This window comes from Gymnogyps californianus, chromosome 3, assembly GCF_018139145.2.
Source record: "Gymnogyps californianus isolate 813 chromosome 3, ASM1813914v2, whole genome shotgun sequence".
NCBI classification, from domain to species: Eukaryota; Metazoa; Chordata; class Aves; order Accipitriformes; family Cathartidae; genus Gymnogyps; species Gymnogyps californianus.
The window spans coordinates 53,235,115-53,241,402 of NC_059473.1; the positions used below are offsets into that span (position 1 = coordinate 53,235,115).

The window sequence follows — 6,288 nt, forward strand, 5'->3', positions numbered from 1 at the left end:
GTTCCCACAGTTAAATTGTAAATGCAAAACATACCGCACTTTCTAGAACTGTTCATTAAAAAGCAGTACTGCCAGGTTCAAATGTTTTATTAAGTAAACGTTCGTTTCTATTCTTCATTAAGGTACAAATTAGTAAAAATGGGTGCATGTTTGAAGGTACATTTTACCTGTAATGTTGTAATGGAAAAATGCAGCCTTTGGAAACCCACATCTTTGCATACAAATTGTGTAATTTTACTTATGTGCTTATTTACGAGCATGTTTGTACATACAATAAATGCTCATGTAGATTTTGTGGATGCAGTGCTGATCTTGATGAAAAGTTGGTCCCGGCTATGTCAGTTACAGGATGAATTAGTGGCAGCTATTCAGCATTGTGAGAAAGAAAACAGAAAAGTAAAAATAATCACAGTTTTTGCAAGAACAGTAATCACTGACCAAAAAAAAAAAAAAGGCAGTTTTTATGATAAAGCAATATAGAAAACTGGAGTTCTTGGTTAGAAATGCTTCTGTTACAGGCACAGCCCTTTCCTTAAGAGATTTCTTTTGCAGAGAACTTCCCTCAGTCCTTTGGTGAAACTGTGTTCCCTGCTTTTTATAATGGCTTGTTAGAGCACATGCAGATCTGGAATGGAACAGAAGATTTTTGAACCTTTCCTCCTCTCAAGAAATATCCATAAAATCTACTGGCAACAAGTATGTCCCAACCCCTTTCTTCACTTCTCCATAAAGAAAAGGATAATCTGCTGGGGTTATTGGTTTCCATTTCAGGTAAAGTGGCAGGGTGGTGTGATGTGTTTCAGCTCTGGACCTGACCATGATTTTGATTTAAGATTTTTATTTCATCGAACAGATATTTTTCTTTGTTTGTCTTTAATAGCTTCCTTGTTAAACCCTCATGAATTATTGGTGGTTGCCTTTGCAATTTGACATTCTTACATGCACTCATTATACTCTGGCCTTTACTTCAAACAATATTGCTTTCCGTTGGACTCCATTCTGTGGATGAGTTGTTTTTCTAAACAGGTCATTATCTGTAGGATCCTTGCCTCATTCATTGAAGAAATTGGAAAAAGTATAGTGACTAATGCTAGACACTGGAATGAAGAAAGAGCTTCGTATGCAGACAGTTGAATGCTACCCTGATGAACCAGGGGTGTTTCTTTTGCCACTGCATATTTCCTGTCTGATGAGGAGTCAGTCAGTTAAAATAGACTTTTCATAAGCAATCATTCATTTTCATGTTCCTTATTTTGTGGTATCCATCTTGAGAACCTCAGTCTGATTTGCAGAAATGCAGAGCTTTTGCAAACACAGGTGAAATCAATCTATCACCTGTATTTTAAGCAGTCTCTGAAAAAAAATCATATTATATGTCTCTGAGCAGTCAAAGTTATTGGAGATGTTTGCATTAATCTTTCCATACCTCAATTTCCCATTGTGTAAAATAGAGGTAATAGAAATACACCATCTGCAAAATGGGCTGCTATGAAGTAAATTCATTCTTGTTTGTGAAGAATTCAGATAGACACGTAATCTGGTCATGTTAGACAAGCCCATGAGTAGAATATCAATGAATTCGGAAAATAACATGAAATAAATAAGGTACGGAGCCACACTTTGAGCTGTGAAGACCTTGCAAAGTATTGAACAACTGGTTAGCCAGCAAGCACCACATGATGTGTGCTGAACAAAGTTGGAGTCTTATAGGAAAACAGCAAGCCATAGTTCAACTCAAAGTTGTGTCTCACTTCATAAACAGAAGGGGATCAAATCAATAAGAAGGCAACCTATTGGTGAAATATTATTTACGTGATATTTCAGTATAGTTTAATCCTTTTTAAAAACTTTAAGCAGCTTTTTTTTTTTCAGTTACATTTTAGTGTGTGATGGAAGCATAGAATTTGTTACTTCAGTTAAACCATTTTTCCATCATTCCCAGTGACCAGTATCTTATCTTGAGGAAAAAGGTGTAAAAAGGCTTTGAAGTTCTTGGTCTATTGTATAATGCTGTATGTAGGACGATCAATAATCCTTCTGATTCTTAGTGCAGACTAATTTAAAGTCTGTAAAGTAAGACCATTCTCTTATGTTAGCAGGAGTGACTGTATGTAAAGTACTTGGTAATTCTTGAATTGTTCTCATTTTGGGGCCTGTGTGGTAAAAAAAGAGGGGTAGACTCTATTTTCTGGTTTCTTGTCATTCTCAGGATGCTTGTTCAAAGATTACCACTATATAGTATAGACAGTTGTGTCAATGTTTATACATGTGTCTTTATACAGGTTCATTTTCAACAGCTGCTGGGCTGTTCATCTGCTGACTGCGTCTGATCTTACCTGCAGTTTCTTACAATCATTTCTGTTGGACTCGATAGCCACAGCAACCAAGTGTCATTAGCAACGTTAGCTAATTCTGCCTCCTTCTCCAGGGCATTACAACACACACTCCCAAACAGATCCTTGCAACATTTTATTGCTTAACTATTTTTCTTGGTTTCGATGAGGAAAAAGATTTTCTGTTAGGTTAGTTCAGTCCAAGCAGCAAGCTCTGGGGAATCACAGTGTGGTAGTACGGGGAGCTCGGCCGCCCTGACCACGGCGTTGATAGAATGGAACAAGGGTCTGCATATTGCTTACTGCAGTGCAAAGCCCTGCAATTTACCTACAGTGCTGATGGAGGTAGGTTTACTCTTATGACTGACAGGTGAGCCCTGCAAGTCTTGCCACGGTCACTTAAAGCATCATCACCCCCAGCATTACCCTGAGTGTTGCTCTCCCAGAGTTAGGATGGCCTAACACAGCCATCAGAAGAGACCAGGTGCCCACCCTTCAGCTGCTCCAGTGTCTGGCATTTTAGCTCGAAGCCACCTTCACCGGCAGAGCAAAGGGCAGTAGCTTTGCACTGGAGTAAAGGGCTGTGGGCATGCGTTCCCTTTTGCCAGTTCTCATCAGGAAGAATATATGCAGGTGGTAACACTTTATATCAGCACAGCATTATTACTGAGGGATATTTCTGAAAGTGTTAAAAGACTGGTCTGTGCACTAGATCACCTCCAGTTTGGGAACATTTTCCCTTGTGCTGGCTTTGCCATGGTGGCAGTAGCCTCTGGAAGAAGGACAGAGCAGACAAGTCATAATTTACACTACAGCAGCAAGGTTCACCAGAGCACCTTAAATGAGGGGCCCTGAATGCCCTAAAATGAAGGCAGCATAATGTAGAATGTTGCAGCTAAGATATCTAGGATCTTGGGGCATGGGCTTAAAGCACACTAACATGCATTTTTCTGGGATTTTTTTCTGGTTGCGTTAAACTTACCTGAATGAATTGATTCTTTCTCCCTGCGAGGGAGGAGCTTTTGTCTGAAGACCATAGAAAATGCGCACACTCTTCTGGAGATGGTCGTCTTAAACGTGCAATTACAAAAATGCGTTCCTTTAATGATTTTAGGAGAAGAATGCACTTTCCAGATTCCTTCATTTTCCTTGATTGCTGCTTCTCCTTCACCATCTGCCCAACTCTCACCTTCTTTCTGGGTTGGAAGTGCTACAGGATCTTTCCTTCAGACCTCATCTGCCTCATTTTTAAGTGTTTGCTGAAGTGGTTCATGCAATTCTTGGCAAGAGATCACTCCCTGACCATGTGACTTAGTGGATTTCTGACACCTGTCTCTTGCTATTTCATCATATGTTGCAAACTTTTTCATATGAGAGTGGAATCACTGGTGGGAAGTATAGACTGCATTAATGAGTTCTGTTTTGCAGCTACTCCATGTTTAATGACTGACGTGCATATGTATTTTAGTTTCACTTGTCCTGTCTTATATCTCTGTTGCTATTTTCTGTCACACTCCCACCTTTTGCTTTTTATGTGCATACCAAGAAACAGATCCAGCTGGTCTAGCAGTTAGCTGCTGCTGAAAGAGACAGAGACACTGTCGTTCTCCTGCCCTGGCTGTATTGCATATTCCCACCGCTTCCCTGTTGCGTCCCTCAGTCTTTGATTGTCAGGTAATACGTAACAAACCAACCAACTAATTTCATGTTACTTGGATCTAAAATTAATCTCTGAGATTATCTCATTATAAGAATTTTTCTGTGAAGAAATGAGGAATTGGAGACAATTTCTTACGTGTTTTGGGCTCCCTAACATAGACAATACAGATCCACTAACTGGTTTTGTTCATCGCAGAATGGCAGAGGCTGGAAGGCCCCTCTGGAGATCATCTAGTCCACCCCCCAGCTCAAAGGAGGGTCAGCTTGAGTAGTCGGGTTTTGAATATCTCCGAGGATGAAGACTCCACAACCTCTCTGGGCCACCCATGCCAGTGTTTGACCACCCTCACAGTAAATAAAGTTTTTTTCTCATGTCTTAAAAATAAGTGTTTTCTTGTGTTTAAGGCATTTTCTTATGTTTAAGCTTATCTCAAACGTAAAGATCTGTCTGCTTGTAAATCTTAAATGATTGCATGTTTTGTCTGTGCTTAGATTTTTGTTCCTAAACGTCCCAAGATAAAATGAAGGAACTACAAATGGGACAACACATACGAGGACACCCACTGGATACATGGGTTTTCTGCTGTGCACATTTTACTGAGGGCTCTATTGAGAGAAGAACAAAACCACTGCAAAGTTCTAAGCAGGTGCTTCATTTTAGATACTGAAAGTGATTCTTTGAACTTTTTTTGTCCAAATAAAGACCAAGGGAGCACAATGTTTTGTTTATAAATGTGTACACTTAGTTTCCTGTAAGAAGTGGACACCTGTGTCTGGCCTTAGCTTATTGAAAGCCAGAGTCCTGTTAAAGCATTACTCATTGGAAGACCATTCAAGTATCACGATTAAAGTTCATGATCTGCAGGTTAGACTACTGTAATTTGATCCGAGTTTTCCTTTAAAATGGTGTGGGAGCTATAGTGTTAACAAATTACATCTGTCTATTGAGTTGAGGGAAGGTAATGCAACTAATAGTGCTCACCTCCATCCAGTGCTATTGTCTGGCAACCCAATAACTACAGGTAAAAATTCTTATTCCTGTGTTTACATAGGTGTTAGTAGTCTCCTTCCTGAACAATCTTTGCTTACTGGCTGTGGCTAATTATTCCTCATCCTAGATCCAGAGGCTGTCTCTGAATGAGGAATTGGAAAGAGTCAACATAGTTCAGAAATCCCATTTGTGTAATGCTTTCCAAATCCTTTTGTTACTATATTCAGAACAGAAATAATTGATTTATTTAGTTACTATGACTTCTATCTTTTATCATAATATTTTGGATTATTTTTTATTGTTTTGCAGGATGCTTTGCTTTGCTGTGAGAATAGCTGATTTCTTGGCTAAATGTAGTTTTTATTTTTATGTAGCTAGCTTAATAGCCATGGTTTCCACAATCTGTATTTTGATAGCACTGTGACAGTGCAGGTTATATCTATGCCAGTTAACAAATCCTATAGTGTTCTGTCACTGAAAACAGACTGAGACATGCCCAACCTGTTGTACTGCATTCATTCGGGTGACCTGCCCCAAAAGTTATTTGACACATCAGTAAAGAAGAAATACTGAAAGCAACTGGATCCAGTTTTTCTGATGTCTCTGCCTGCCCAGCCCCTCTGAACGAGATATTTTTCTACAACAAAGAATTATCAGGTGGGATAAGAATTGTATGGTATGAATGCATGAGTCAAATTTCTTTAAGAGGAGAAAGCAGTTAATGCCTCCCAATAGACAGTGCAGAGAGACATTATGGATGAGATAAGGTTTCTGCTCTGTATGAAGTAGTTAGGGAGAGAGCTCAGCCATCAACACAAGAAAAAGGACCTGTATAACAAAGAAGGTAGGGTGACTGTATCCAGCTGAAATATTAACAAACTTGAGAGTGTTATGAAATATGAGATAAGAATGGGGTGGGACTGGGCATCTCAGAACTGTCATTAAAATGCTCTAAAAACAAAAGTTGTTGTGGTTAGAGATTCTTTTCCTATGCCCGTTTCTATTGCTTTTCTTGGTAAGTTGTCTCAAAGAGGGATTTAAGTAGAGTTTCAGAGTGCTCCTCTTTTAGGTTGGGCTCTGCAGAGAATGTGTCAGGAGGTCTTAAGGTGCATGGTGGTACCCACAGCCCCCAAAAGGAGCCTCTATGGGTCCTTTAGAGCCAGAGTTAGAGACAATGCCTCATGTTCAGCTGGAAGTCCTTAACAGACTTGTCTCCATAGCCAGGAATGAGCCTAGCTTGTAATGTTAACTATCTCAGAATGTTGTTGGGTTTTTTTAACAAAAATTATTACACCGAGGTAATCT

The 6,288-nt window shown here is 39.5% G+C and overlaps 1 long non-coding RNA gene across 2 annotated transcripts; it reads left to right on the forward strand.

Moving 5' to 3' along the window:
- Positions 1–469: 469 nt before the first annotated feature.
- Positions 470–5,929, forward strand: LOC127014706 (uncharacterized). Of its 2 annotated transcripts, none has more exons than XR_007766209.1 (3): positions 470–771; positions 4,189–4,343; positions 4,485–5,929. It is a non-coding gene; the product is annotated as an uncharacterized LOC127014706 (long non-coding RNA). The 2 variants fall into 2 exon arrangements; XR_007766210.1 differs by lacking the exon at positions 470–771 and adding an exon at positions 3,087–4,007.
- Positions 5,930–6,288: the final 359 nt, after the last annotated feature.